The following is an 8,138-nucleotide window of genomic DNA, read 5'->3' on the forward strand; positions in this document are numbered from 1 at the left end:
TATAAAGATTAATGAGGAACGGTGAGTCTTTTGGCTTCTCTTACCTATATAATAGGCTCTATGTCAAAATCTCTCAAGCACTCAGTTTTGCTATCGTAATTCTTTAATAATATGGCTTGTAATACTGATTTCAGTGTACAGACATTAGAAAGTTTAATAGATTTTTGGAGGTTTTATGAATGATAAGTAGGCCCATTGGTCATGTCTTAGAGAATAATAAATATCTGAGTCAAAAATAATATAATAATTTTTAGAAGTTCTGTTATTTCGGTTATAAAGCTCTTTGTACTTAATAGCTATTTGATAGCAGTGTTTTTCAATTGAAAAATTTTAAAACAAACTTTTTGTTTTGGAATGATTTCATATTTACAGAACTGTTGCAAAGATAATACAGAGTTCCCATATAGTCTTCAACCGATTTCCCCTGTTGTTAATATCTTAGGTTATCATGGTACATTTGTCAAAACCGAGAACCAACATTGGTACACTATACTGTGAACTATACTTCAGACTGTATTTGGATTTTTCAGTTTTCCATTAATGTTCTTTCTGTTCCAAGATCCAATCCAGGGAATCACATTACATTTAGTTGTCATATCTCCTTAGTCTCCTCTGGCCTGTGCCAGTTAAATAGCAGCTTTCAAATTTCCAGGAGGAAGGGTCTTTCAGCTTTTTAAAAAATACTTTATTCATAATTACTGGTTTTATTGCATTGTCATCAGAGAGTTATTTTTCTGTCTTATGCAACTTACTATTGTTCTCCCTGTGACCTAATATTTGATCACTTTTGTAAATAGACTATGTGTTCCTGAGAAGAAAATATGCTTTCTATTATCAGGGTTAAAGTTCAGTATAGGTCTGTAAGAGCTATCTTATTAAATATGTTATTTAGGTCTTCTATATATTTATTTATTGTCTATTGATTTATCTTGTACTGAGAGTGGAAATCTCCTATTATTAGTATGTTTCCTTTTCTCTTTGCATCTCCTATGGTTTTGCTTAATAAAACTAGCTTCGACCTTATTTAGTGCTTTGATGCTCAGAGATATTTGATCTTTTTTGTGAATTTTAAAACAGTATTTATATGGACCTTGGTTATCTTTAATGAATTTTGGCTTGAATTCTATTTATTTGAGACATCAGAATCTGAAAACTTGCTTTCTTATTATTTATATTTTCCTAGTATATTTTTGCTCATTTCATTTAAACCTCTGAATCGCTTTGTTTTACATGTGTCCCTTGAATACAGCATAAAGTTAGATCTTGCTCTGTGAATATAATTGAGATTTATTTCTTTTAATAGGTGAGTTAAGTCCACTTATTGATGGGTTTTTGTGTTTGGTCTTTTTCAAATTATTTTCTATGTACTGTACTGTTTTCCATGTTTCTTTACGTGATGTGTTTTTTTTCTTTAATTTTATTTTCCTTTTGATATTTAGGAAGGTTTTACTTTTCTAGTAGTTACTTTTGCACTGTTATCTTTTTGAAAGGCCTCCATTCCTCTGTTTTATTATTTACTCTTCACTATCTGGTTTGGGAGTTTTTAATGTTATCCTTTGATACCCACCAACTGCCTACTCAACAGTCAGTGAACTCGCTCTGCTTTCCTCACTGATGAGTGGGCATGTGAGTTGTTTCTAGTTTTTGGCAATTATGAGTAAAGCTGCTATAAACGACAAAAAAGGGATCTCCAGGTAAAGATGGTGAGGCACATTTATAGCTTTTCGCTGACCGCATTCAGCCTGTATCTAAAACTTGTCCAGATTGAATATGCTTTGTCTGCTGTAGCTGGAGGAGCCGCTTCACTGGGAATTACAGATGCAAATGGTGTGGTATCAGCAACTGAGAAGAAACAGAACTCCATTCTGTAAGATGAGTGAAGTGTGCACAAAGTGGACATGATGACCAAGCATAGAGGTTTGGTGTACGGTGGCATAAGTCCAGATCTCAGAGTGCCAGTGCACAGAGCTGGAAAACTACTTCAGCAATCTATCTTGTTTACTGAGAAACCATTCTCACAACTCTGCTAGTACAGAGCTTAACTTCTGTGATGCAAGAATACACCCAGTCAGGTGGTGTGCCTCCACTTGGAGGTTTTTTTTTTTAACTATTTGTGGTTGGAATGAGGGATGACCATATTTATTTCAGTCAGATCCATCTGACCTTACTTTGCCTGGAAAGTCACATCAATGGGAAAGAACTATGTGAATGGGAAATCTTTCCTTGAGAAAAGACATAACCAAGATCTGGAACTTGAAGATGCCACTTATACAGTCAAATTTAATCTTAAAGGAAAGTTTGGAAGGGCAAAGGACAGAAGATTACATAGAAGTTGGAATCTTCAGTGAAGCCAGGTTTACACTTCTTACTCCAGCTGAAGTTAAGGATTACTTAGCTGCCCTAGCATAATAATAAAGTGACTGAAAAATCCAGAATTTCAGACAATCTATCTACTTAAACATATCTAAATTATACTTTGTCTTGTCAACTTTTTCATACTTATTTCTACATAGTTTAATGGACTGACATTTTTTAAATGACACATAAATCATAATAAATTGTTTAAAAAAAGTGCCCCACACCCTTTTATACCTCCATTCTTTCCTCAATGGGCTTCCCACTGATTAGAGAACACCTCTGTCATAGTGTGTGACTCCTACTTTTTGTTCAAAACTCAGCTCTGAAGGAAACTCATTTATGAAATTTTCCTGGAACTCCCCCCAGGCTGGGTTAGGTGCCCCTCTTTTGTGCCCTGTAGCACAAAATTTGAGGCCTCCCAATAAATCTAATCACAAATTATTTTCCAGCTTTGTCTCTCACTATGGTCCATCATAGGTTTATAGGCAGGTTTATTTGCATAGTGGTTAAGAGAGAGGACTCTGATATCAGACTGCTAGGATTAAAATTTTGGTTCTACTATTTCTAATTATGTGACCTTGGGAGAATTTCCTAATTCTGAGTCTCTTTCTTTTTTAAAAATTAATTAATTAATAATTAATTATTAATTTTTGACTGTATTGGGTCTTTGTTGCTGCACGTAGGCTTTCTCTAGTTGCGACGAGCAGGGGCTACTCTTCGTTGCGGTGCCCAGGCTTCTCATTGCGGTGACTTCTCTTATTGCGGAGCACAGGCTCTAGGTGTGCGGGCTTCAGTAGTTGTGGCATGTGGGCTCAGTAGTTGTGGCTCGTGGGCTCTAGAGCACAGGCTCAGTAGTTGTGGCACGCGCACTAAGTTGCTCCGCGGCATGTGGGATCTTCCCAGACCAGGGCTCGAACCCTTGTCCCCTGCGTTGGCAGGCAGATTCTTAACCACTGCGCCACCAGGGAAGTCCCTGAGCCTCTTTCTTTGTAGGAAATATGGAGGGTTTAATATCACCAACCTCCAGATAAAATCAGGTGCCATGATAATGAGGTAATTCGCTTACTAAGTCGTCTCACACTTGCTAAGCACTCTCTACCTATTAGCTGTAACGTTACTGTTAGCGATACTTGGCAATAGTGTATCTCATGCTGGACTTTGCTTGTTTTTCCTAAAGTCTGATTGACACTGGAAGCCCCAAACTTGCAGTTTGAGAACTTTCTACCATGTTAAAAGTTCAACCTAGAATTAAGTCCACAGGGAAGAAAGAAGTCAAGATATGTATAGTAATACAGGGGCGAAGACAGTGGACTCAACCTGTGAAAATATATCGAGTGGGTTAGAGCTCAGAAAGAAATGCTTTGTAAGGCTTATTCTAATGGTGGAGAGAAGATCAGCCTGGCCAGAGTAGACATTTGCATCAACACAGGAGTGGTATTTCAAGTTATCCTTAGAAGAGGCTTTGGATTAGAGTATACTGAGATTTATTTTAAGGGACTAAAAGTCATCAGAATTTATTATTTTATTTCATAAACCAAATTATAGATATAATATATATATTTTATGTTTCAATTAAGGTAAAAACCTTAGGTGATTCACGTACTTTGATGAATTTTCTTTCTCCTTATGCCAAGCGTTTGTAAAATAAAATGGTTGCATGGGATGAGCAGTCTGTAGTCTTTCAAGATTACCTCTACCTCTGACATCCTATGACATTTCAAAAAATTCTCTTTTCCTAAGAAGATTTCTATGGTAGAGAAGGAATTGTAATATAGCAACAATCTTCTTAACGTGCTTTCCTCAATGAAGGGTCATTTAGAGTTTAATAGGATTAATTTGGCTGACATGTTCAATTTTAAAAGGAATCTCTGTTCTTGTGCCAGCCAGTATGGATTTTGACAGGCTAAAAGCTCAGATCCTGCCAGTTTCTCCCAAGAGTATGGCCCCTTAAGCCGTGGCTCTGGCTGAAAGCTGCTTGCAGACACTGGTTGTGGAGATGATGAATAGATGGTTGGACAAAACGTTCGGCTCCTGGGCTCCCATATGGAGCAGGTCCTCCTTGGCCTCCAGGCTATCCTAGCCCAGTCTCTGGGACCCTCTTCCTAATCTGTGCTAATAGGATAAACAGATTTAGAGGGGAAGAGAGTTCCTCCACCAGAGGCCTCATGCACAATTGAAGATGGATTTCATACTAAGAAAGTTCATCCCAAAAGGCAATGGAAAAATTTCCAGTTATGGAGGCAGCCTCGGCAGCTCCATAAATTCTCCTCTCCCTCTCCAGCTCTTCTCTTTCTGTATCTTCAGGATCATGGAAGAATAGCTTTCTATTGGTGGTACTGGCGTTTTCAGTAGCAACGGTTCTTTTATCTTCTTCCAGGTCTGGCAGGGACACTTTTAAACTCCAGCTGCTTTAAAATTTTTGCATCTTATTTAAAATGGGTAACCAACAAGGACCTATACTGTGCTCTGCTCAATATTATGTGACAACCTAAATGGAAAAAGAATAGATCCATGTATACGTATAACTGAATCACTTTGCTGTACACCTGAAACTATCACAACATTGTTAATCAACTATACTCCAGTATAACATAAAAAGTTTAAAAAATTTGTTTGCATCTTATGCTTCTTCCTCTGGATAGGAGTGACCTTAGCGACTGAGAGCAGGGAAGCGATAAATAATTAAGGCCAACCCAGCAGAAGATGAACCCACTGGGATATAGGATAGATTGGTCCCCCTACACAAGAAAATATTGCCAATTAGCTAGATAGATTCCATCTTTATCTTTCCTCTAAAGCTGAGGGTGAAGGAGAGTATAACAGAAAAAAACAGGTATTGATCCACGGAACAAATTTCTATGACTACCGTGTTTTGGCACATTGAACTTAATTGATTGGAGAGGACTTGTCCTGGAGTAAAGGCATGGTGATGCCGTCAGGTTACCTTATGACCTGAGTACCTGACCCTGGAAGGCAACACTTGTATTGGTTAAGACTTATACTTTGACTTGACCTCAGTCTAGGCCTACTGTACATAGATGCGTTAACCTGGACAAGTTACTTAATTTCTCTCTATATTAGTCTTCTCTAAAGTTAGGATAATAATAATGTTTCCCTCATAGAGTTGTAGTAAGATTAGATGAATTAATTTAAATGCTCAATACATACCAGTTAATTTAAGGCCCGGACAATATCTTTTTTACCTCTGTATTCTTTATCCCCAAATCCAGGTTTCTTGGTGAAAAGTGACATATTCGGTAGCCTGAATTAGATTGGAGGCAGGGGCAAGGGAAATAAAAGGCTAGTTTAGAGAAACTTAGCAATTAAAAAATAGTCAGGGCATGGTCAGTCCTTTATGAGAGGTAAGAGGAAACCAAGCCTCATTTTTAAGTTTGGAACTTCAGAGACAATGACAATGGTGATACTAGGGAGTGAGAAGTTAGGAGAGAAAATGTTTCAAGACAGAAGATGACTTTAACTGCTGATACATAGATACTGAGGCATTGTCAGCGCACCCAGAACAAATGTCCAGCAGGCAAATGCAAGAACCGGGAAAACATTTTTTTGTTTTGTTTACCTCTAGAAACTAGGAAAAGATTCTGAATATAATATGATTTTGATGACTTTATTTTGGATAGTTTTGCTCAAGATTTTAAATAGTACATAATTTCCTTCTTCTGTCCACCAGCATTTGAATGCATTTTTAAGTTAATTTTTAAATTACACTTTGCTTTTTGGAGGAATTTTACATTATAATTCTTTTCCGGGGGTATAAATTTTATTGTTTTCCTCTAAGAATTTTACCCTTATCTGAACATGTTTCGATCTTTATTTTAACTTTAATGTCAGCAGAGTCAATGTATAAAGTACATATTCTGGGACCTAGGAGTTCTAACTACACAGGAGTGTGTTCATTATTTATCATTGATTCACAACTCAGAAATCTCTTTAAAAGAAAGTCCGTTAGGAAATGTCTCCCTTTCAAAAGAGATGTTCTGAGAATAATCCTATTAGGCTAGAAGCTTGCTAAGCTTATTAACTCCAGACACATTTCTCTATAAAGGGGAGAAAAAAATGCAAATAGAATGAATGTGACAAGTAAATGTTGATAGAAAACATATATTTAATTTCAGAGAATAATAACTATTATATTCAGATGTCAGTTTCATGCCAGGACAAATTTGATGACCTTGTAAGATCTAAGCTTGATAACATTTAGATGAAAAGTGAAAAATCCTGTCTATCTTCAAATATTTGGATCAATGTGGGTCTTTAAATAGTCAATATGTATTTTTAAATTTAAGAGAAAAATAATCTCTTACATATTTGCATATATTTTTCAATTTTAATACTCTTCATTTCTTCCTGAAGATTTAGGTTTCCATTCCCTTCAGCCTGAAGAACTTTACCGTTTTTGGCAGTGTAGGTCTGCAGGCCATGAAATCTTAGTTTTCTCTTATTTGAAAATGTCCATATTTGATCTTGATTTTTGAGGGATAATTTTGCTGGAGATACAATTTTGCATTCCCTATTTAAAAAAACATTTCAGCACTTTAAAAATCATTGTTTCTGATGAGAAGTCAGTGATTCTTTTTCCTTTGTGTGTAATGTGTTATTTTTCTTTGTCTACTGTTAAGATTTTCTCTTTGGTTTTCACCAGATTGACTATGATGGGTATAGGAGTAGTTCTTTTTGCATTAATTCTGCTTGGTGTTCACTGTAAATTTATTACTTTAACCAAATTTGAAAACAATTCACCTATTGAAATTGAAAATTTTTTCAAAAATTTTTTCTACCCCATACTTTCTCTTCACTCATTCTGGGACTCCAATTACACATATAGTAGGCCTTTTGATATTGTCCCACAAGTCCCTGAGGCTCTGTTCCTTTCATATTTTCAATCTTCTTTTCTACTTGTCTTTATTGTTTAAAAATATTTATTTATTTTATTTACTTATTTAATTTATTTTTTTGGCTGTGTTGGGTCTTAGTTGTGGCACATGGTCTCTTTGTTGTGGCACGCAGGCTACAGTGTGAGTGGGCTCTGTAGTTTGTGGCAAGTGGGCTCTCTCATTGAGGTGTGCAAACTCAGTAGTTGCCCCACAGCATGTGGGATCTTAGTTCCCTGACCAGGGATTGAACCCGCGTCCCCTGCATTGGAAGGCAGATTCCTTACACTGGACCATCAGGGAAGTCCCTCTACTTGTCTTTAGATGGGATCACGTCCACTGATCTAGTTTCCAGTTGGCTGATCTTTCCTCTATCGTCTCCACTCTGATGTTAAGCCCATCTGGTAACACTTTAATTTCATATATAGCATGTTCTAGGTGAAGAAATTATATTTGATTCCTTTATAGTTTTTATTTTTCTGCTGAGATGTCCTAATTTTCACACACTATGAGAATATTTTCCTTTACATCCTTGGGCATAATTATAGTAGCTGCTTTAAAATCCTAATCTGCTAATGTCAACATCAGAGTCATCTCAGGACTGGTCTATATTATATTGTCTTTTCTCTTGAGAATGGGCCATGTTTTTCTATTTATTTATATGTTGAGAAATTTTGTATTATATCCTGGACATTGTGAAGAATGTGTTATAGAAACTCTTGATTCTATTATGTTCCTTTGAAGAATATTGATTTTTTAAAAAAAAAAATCAGGCTGGTCACTTGGCTGTACTGAAATAGAAAATTTTTGTCTCTCCTGCAGTAGGTGGCAGCTCAAATTTCAATTTAGTTCTTTTATCCTTAAGACTCCCATCCATCAAAAAAAAAAAAA

The 8,138-nt window shown here is 36.2% G+C and overlaps 1 pseudogene; it reads left to right on the forward strand.

The window, feature by feature from the left end:
- Window positions 1–895: 895 nt before the first annotated feature.
- Window positions 896–8,136, forward strand: LOC149748513 (proteasome subunit alpha type-2 pseudogene; annotated as a pseudogene).
- The last annotated feature ends 2 nt before the right edge of the window (window positions 8,137–8,138 follow it).

This window comes from Delphinapterus leucas, chromosome 8 (assembly GCF_059928025.1).
Source record: "Delphinapterus leucas isolate spDelLeu-1000000601 "Yukka" chromosome 8, BTC_Dleu_Yukka2, whole genome shotgun sequence".
NCBI classification, from domain to species: domain Eukaryota; kingdom Metazoa; phylum Chordata; class Mammalia; order Artiodactyla; family Monodontidae; genus Delphinapterus; species Delphinapterus leucas.